Raw genomic sequence first — 7355 nt, 5'->3', positions numbered from 1 at the left:
TCCATCCATCCATCCATCCATTGATGCCTCCATCCATCCATCCACCACCCACCATCCATTAATTATTCCATCCATCTATCCATCCACCACCCACCATCCATTGATTCCTCCATCCGTCCATCCATCCATCCATGCATCCACCCATCCATCCATCCATCCACCACCCACGCATCCATCCATCCACCACCCACCATCCATTTCCCCACACAAACACACGTCAGTTGCACACGTGTGCACGCACACGCCGAGCTGCACGCTCTGTGTGTCAGCACAGGCGCACACAGACTCACACACCCCGTACAGGCGCACACACACACCACGAGCACGCACAGACACACATCACACTCACACCCGTGCACCCACAACGCTCACGCACAACCACCGATGCACGCTCGTGCTGCCCCCCGCCCACAGCCCCTGTTCCCTTCCACACCACACACACCTGGAGCATTCCCTGCCGCATGTCCCTCGCTGTGGCACTCGGGAAACATGCGTCAGGCTGTGCCCAAAGCGGGGCCGTGGGGGCTTGTCCCATCCCCATCCCCATCCACATCCCCGTCCTCTTCCACATCCCCATCCCCATCCCCATCCCTGTCCCTGTCCCCATCCCCGTCCCCGTCCCCATCCCCATCCCCATCCCTGTCCCCATCCCCGTCCCCGTCCTCGTCCCCGTCCCCATGCCCATCCCTATCCACATCCGCATCCCCGTCCCCTTCCACATCCCCGTCCCCATCCCCATCCCCGTCCCCATCCCCGTCCCCATCCCCATCCCCGTCCCCATCCCTGTCCCCATCCCCATCCCCTTCCACATCCCCGTCCCCCTCCCCATCCCCATCCCCCTCCCTATCCCCATCCCCATCCCCTTCCACATCCCCGTCCCCATCCCCATCCCCATCCCACTCTCCTCCCCGCGGGTGACACAGTGGCCGTATTGTGTTGACACCCCAGTTACTGACAGAATTTATCTGTTGGGGCATCACTGACCTAAAATGGCTCCGGCCAAGCCCGGAGGAATGAAGAGAGCGCCCAGAAACCCCTGGGAGCTTGGAGCCACCCACCTGCTGGTGCAATGAACCCCTACAGCTTAAAGAAGGACAATTCACCCCTAAGAAAACCCCAAACAGATGCTCATCTCAATTTAAAACTGTTTTAATGGATTCAGAAGCCCCCGTTGTGCAGGAGGGATTTCTGTCGAAGCACAGGATCCCGGGAATCATTTCCCTCTGCTGCAAAGCGCCTTTTCCATGGCCTTCCCACCCTGCCCAGGCTGGTTTTTTTTCCTTTTGCCCCCATCCTCCCACCCTCTGCGGCTGCCGTCCCGCCGTGGGGAGCCCCCTTAATCCCTGCTTAGCCTTATCCATCCCGTGCATCTGGCAGGTTTAAGCGCCCAGCAGCCTCTGGACACGGCTGTGCGACGGATTTGTCCGCCTGGATTATGGCGTTGCATTGAGTTTGTTGCTTGGGGTTTGTTGCTTGGGGTTTTTGTTTGGTTGGTTTTGTTTTTGTTTTTGTTTTTTTCTCCTGATCTGAATTAAAACGTGAGCTTGGTAACCTGGATCTGTGTAACCTCTTCCTTGCGAGTCCCACAGCCCCAGGGCAGATGCCTGGGAAGGATTAACTTGATCCACAGGGAAAGCTGCCAGCACGCCCTCAAGCCTTCTCCAGAGCTGCAACCTCCACCCAAAAGGGCCCTTTTGGGTATGTTCATACAGCTGCTGCTCTGAGCTCCCCTCAAAAGGGAGCAGGGCACATTCCAGTTGTCCACTGCCTGCCGCTGTCCACCCCATTGCATCCTAGCTCCTCCCTTACTCGGCTCCATGCCTCCCAGGAGGCTGCACTGACTCGTGGGGGGCTTTTGGCAGGGAAAGGCTGGGCCTTGTCCCCCGCTGTCACCGTGCTGCTGTGAGCACTGCCCACCCCAGGGCTCGGCCAGCCCTGGCTCAGTACTGGCAGGCACCACATCAGCAGCGTCAATATTTCCAAGGGAAGAGCAAAATTTGTTGCTTCATTTTTTTCCTAGGATCCCAGAATGATTTGGGCTGGAAGGGACCTTAAAGCTTGTCTAAAACCACGGGCAGAGACACCTTCCACTATCCCAGGTTGCTCCAAGCCCTGTCCAACCTGGCCTTGGACACTCCCAGGGATGGGGCAGCCACAGCTTCTCTGGGCACCCTGTGCCAGGGCCTCACCACCCTCACCAAAAATGTTTTTCCCTTACATCCAGTCTAATCTAATTTTCCATGTTTATGCCGTAATGAGACACTTCCTGAGCCCCGTTTGTGTCGCAGCACGGAAAAACAACCACTTCCCACGCCTCCCTGTCAGCAGCAACAGATCCCCCCGGCATCGAGGTGTGATGTCGAGATGGCTGTGTCACACACACCCTGCAAAGGGACACTTCTCCAAGCGCTAAAAGTCCTGCAGGGTGTAACGCAGCCAAACCCGCGCGTGCATCAGCCCAGGAGGGATGCCCACCTTTCCCATCCCCGCTCTGGTGGCTGCAGGACGGGTCCCGGGACCCTGTAAAACACCCTGGCATCCCGTCCGTGGTCCCCCGAGACGGCTGCTGGCCCCGGGCCGGGGCTGCAGCCCTTCCAGCAGCCCCAGTTGCCTCAGGCAGCTGCTCCGGTGGCCCCCGGCCCCGCCGCAGTTGTCCCGGGCATTTCACGGGGCTCAGCCCCCGCTGCTGTCGCTTTGCATCCGCGCACACATTCCCGCCCTTCCCGGGACACCCGATCCCTCGCTGGCACTCCGCACGTCTCCGCAGATGCCGCAGGCACAGGTTGGGGTTAAAATTAGCCCCTGGCTCCTTCCTGCCCGCCTGGTGCCTGCCGGTGAACCCCAGTGCAGCTTTTGGGGTCCAGCACCCCCCCGTTTGGGGCATCCCCCCACCTTTGCCCCAGGCTCTCTTCAGCAATTATCCCCATGAAATTCCGCTCCGGTGGAGTGCTGCGTGTCCTCGTGGCTGTCGCGTGTGGCACGGGTGTCCCCGTGGGTGGGTGTTTTGGGGATGCTGCAGGCACAGGCGTGGGGGCACCGGGGATGTCTCACCCCTCGGTACGGTGGGGAAGGATTCCCCCCTCATCCAGGAGGATATCCAGTAATTATAAATGTGGTACAGGGCAGCTGGGAGGTCCTGGGGCACACATGGAGCATCAGCACCATCCTCGGGCAGGTCTGAGGGTGACTGACCATAATTCCCAGGCCTGCCAGACCTGCCCCCCACCCTCTGCCCACCCTCTGCCCACCCTCAGTAATCTCAGCCTGATACGGGACTTTTCACCACTTCTTCAAAGCCGAGATGGGTGAAACCCTTTGGGAAGTCAGGATGGGCTCAGCTGGCTCGAGAACTGATGAGTCAGTTTTTCTCAAATTTAGGGATTTTTTTGGCTGACCTCGGGCAGGACAGAGGAACAGCCCCCAGCGAAGGGCTCCGTGCTGCGGTTTTGAAGCCCGTGGTTTGCTCAGGAGGGACATCCCACACCCCCCCCCCGCCCCCGGAGGCCATTCCATCGAACGCCAGAGTGGTTTGGGCTGGGGGTTCTGAGGGTCTCAAGACTCAGGTGGGGGAGGCACAAAATCTGTTGGGATTGGGGGAACAGCACTGGAGAACCTCCAGGGTAAAGCGATGGTGGAAAAATTTTGGGCAACATGGATAGAGAAAGGGTGAAAAAGGAGGGGAAATCTCTATGGCAAATACCATTGTTCCATGCCTGGGAGCAAGAGCAACCCAAAGCCAGGTGGGGACTCAGGAACTGGAAGGGCTTTATTTGAGATTTCTTTACACTGACATTTAATCTCAGGTTATTTTGCTGCTTTATTTTCTGCCTCCCTGTATTTTTTTCTCTTCTGCTTCTTACCTTGTTTCTTCACCTTTTTCAGGAAAAGAAAAAAGAAAAAAAAAAAGAAAGAAAAGAGAGCGAGGCAAACTAGAGGAAATCATTATGCATTTGATTAAAGTGTAATATTTCAGCATTTCAATTTTCCAGTTTTATGGAGATAAAATAAGAAAATGGGTGAAAACCTCAGCTCCAAAGAGCAGCCATTTGGGAGGAGAGAAAGAAAACACTTTGCAATTATTTTGCCATAGCCTGTTTCAGATATGTGGCCCAGGAGGTGGTTTTTCCCTTTTCCCTGAAAGGAGGATTTTTGGGAGCTCACAGCAGCTCGAAGGAACCCAGCACACATCCAGAGCCCTCCCCAGCTCATTTCATGAGGGAGCACAATTTATGGTGGCAAAGGGGATGAGTGTCACAAGTCCAGGGAAGGGAATGGAGCTGGGAAGGGGCTGGAGCCCCAGGAGTGGCTGAGGGAGCTGGGAAAGGGACTCAGGCTGGAGCAAAGGAGGCTCAGGGGGGACCTTGTGGCTCTGCACAAGTCCCTGACAGGAGGGGACAGCCGGGGGGGTCGGGCTCTGCTCGCAGGGAACAGGGACAGGAGGAGAGGGAACGGCCTCAGGCTGGGCCAGGGGAGGATCAGGGTGGATACTGGGGAAAAAGTTCTCGACAAGAAGAGTGGTCAGGCATCAGAACAGGCTGTCCAGAGGGCAATGTTGGAGTTCCCATGCCTGGAGGGGTTTAAAAGCTGTGTGGATGTGGCACCTGGGGACATGGGTCAGTGGTGGCCTTGGCAGTGCTGGGGAGTGACTGCACTCGATGGTCTTGGAGGGCTTTTCCAACTAAAGCAATTCAAAGATTCTATGATGCCCCATTTACACCTTAACATTTTGCCAAAACCGAATTATTTTTCTTCAAGGAGTTTCATTCTCCATTTTTATGGGTGTGGCAGATGACAAAGCAAAGGTGGGGTTTTTCTGACTCGTGATAGTTGTTGCAAAATGGGAGCTGGTGAAGATTCAGTGCATTGAGTCCAAAGCGGGATTTTGGGGCTGATTAAACTCTTCCTTTCAATTAGAGTTTTACACTCATATACTCATTATTGCCTCTGTGCCTGCCAGAGAGGAGGGCAGGGATTGGCTGTAGGATGTGTCACATCATCCTGTTTCAAGCAGAATGACCCCAAATTCATCCCTTCTCCTCCATCCTGCCCTTATTTTTGGGAAGCAGAGGTTTTGATGTGTTTTCCTTGGTAGTCTGCTGGTGTTCTCCCCATCCCAGTATCCCACCAGCTCCTGCAGCAGCAGCTTTGGGGTGCAACCATGGCCACTGCAAGAACTGTGGTGAGAAAGCCCTCTCCTGGAAACATGCTTCGCTGCAAAAATCCCACAAATTCTGCCGCTAATCAAGGACATGGTACTATTTTATTTATGAAATCAGCTCCTTGGTTTGCTGGTTAACCAAAAATAACTCAAGGTCAGCATCCCCTGTCCACATTCCCACATCCCTGGCTCAATACCTGGAGACACAGTCTCATCAGTGGTTAATTGCCTCAAAATCACAGCTGGTTAATTTAATTTCAGTATTCCATCCAGACGATTGGATTCTTTTTGCTCTTCCTGGGGCCCTTTTCCCTGCCTTGGGATGGATGCTGGCTGCATGGACAGGGTCTGACCAAAGCAACTGAGTCCAGCAGCGTTAGGAAAACCAGAGAAAAACCGGTCTTTTCTCATCCAGAGGCCCTTTTTGCCTGTTTTTGAGCGCACTTTCCCCGTTCTGGGGGGATGCAGAGGAGGGTGAGACGGCGGCCCAGATCCCATATGCTCTGGCTCTGGTGCCATCTAGTGCCTTCCCAGCAGCTGCTTCCAGCCAGGGCTTCCAGAGAGAAAGTATCAGTGGCCAAACTGCAGTAAAAATCATTACTGTTGCCTCCCTTGCAAAAAGGATGCTGCTGAGAGCTCTCACCTCCACCCACACGCCCCTCCCCAGCTCTGTGGGGTCAGGAGCACTCTGAGCTGAGCCTGGAGCTCCAGGAATTGAAGGAATTTCTCCCTGGGGCACAGGGAAGGAGAGGATCCAGGTGTAAAGCTAATTTTCGAGCATTTTTGATAACCTTTGTGAGCATTTTAGAGTTTTGCTATACCCCTGGACAAGCTGAGAATGCTGGTCCAGGGCAAGACCTCACATCGGCTATCGAAGGATGAGGGAGCTCTGCACCACCCGTCCAAAAACTTGGCTGTGGTATGCAATCCTGCTGCTTGCTGGGAAAATAAAGCATTAGAATCAGACTTTTTTTGGCTGTCAGGCCCTCAAGAAGAGCCCATGCGCCATGCCCAAGTGGGACTGCTTTGAAAATTGCCCTAATTGCTCCTCTTGACAAGCAGGCGAAGGAAGGAAAGATTGTCCAAGGAGCCAAGGATTTGTCAGCTCCAAGTGGGATGGGGTTTTTGATGGGCCTTGACTGACAAAAAGATGCTTGGGAGGTACAGAGGTCTCCTAGGTGGGCACCAGGGGCTCTTTCTCCTTTTGCTATGGAGGGGTTGGACTTAAACAGCACTTTCAACTTGCCAGGCCTTGTCCGACACATGTTGTGAGACTGCTTTTGAAATTATCCCCCTTTTTATCGGTTTTTGCTCACTGTGGTTTTGTATTCTGGCCTTGGTATGTTAACCCAGAGAAGAGAAAGCTCCAGGGAGAGCTCAGAGCCCCTGACAGGGCCTAAAGGGGCTCCAGGAGAGCTGCAGAGGGACTGGGGACAAGGCATGGAGGGACAGGACACAGGGAATGGCTTCCCAGTGCCAGAGGGCAGGGATGGATGGGATATTGGGAAGGAATTGCTGTCTGTGAGGGTGGGCAGGCCCTGGCACAGGGTGCCCAGAGCAGCTGTGGCTGCCCCCGGATCCCTGGCAGTGTCCCAGGCCAGGTTGGACGGGGCTTGGAGCAGCCTGGGATAGTGGAAGGTGTCCCTGCCCATGGCAGGGGGTGGTGTGGGGTGGTCTCTCAGGTCCCTTCCAACCCAAATTGTTCTGTGATTCTGTGATTGGCCTGACACTGGGGTTCACTGGAGTTCAGCAATTCCAAGTTTGAAGTAGACACACAAGGATGTGGAAGAAACAAAATGGGAAAGGTTTGGGTGTCGCTGATCACGGGCCAGCCAGGGACAAAGCAAATGCACTTCTCAGCTGTAGATGGCATTTAATCAGAGGCACCAGCCAGGTTCCAGGAGCTGTGCTCAATTCACAGCACCTACAGCAATGGAAAATGAATTTGACAGAGGAGTCTTGTTTGTTTTCCCAGCTCTGATGTGGTTGCCCTGGATTTACCCGAAGCTGCCGATGCAGCGAGTAAGTGTAGAAAATTATCTGAAATTAAACTTCCAGACAGCTTTCCCCCTGCCCACTCCAGCTTTGCCCTGAGACTGTCTGAAAGAGGTTTCCTTCCCAGTGGCTGGCACAATTTTAAACTGAATTGTAAATCCAGATGACTAACCAGATCCATGAGAAAACTTCCAAGGGGCAT

Source organism: Corvus kubaryi, unplaced genomic scaffold, assembly GCF_017639235.1.
Source record: "Corvus kubaryi isolate FWS band 111438036 unplaced genomic scaffold, C.kubaryi_AGA036_p1.0 37308, whole genome shotgun sequence".
Taxonomy (NCBI): Eukaryota; Metazoa; Chordata; class Aves; order Passeriformes; family Corvidae; genus Corvus; species Corvus kubaryi.
The sequence above is the reverse complement of the archived record's forward strand: the minus strand, read 5'-3'. Positions refer to the sequence as shown.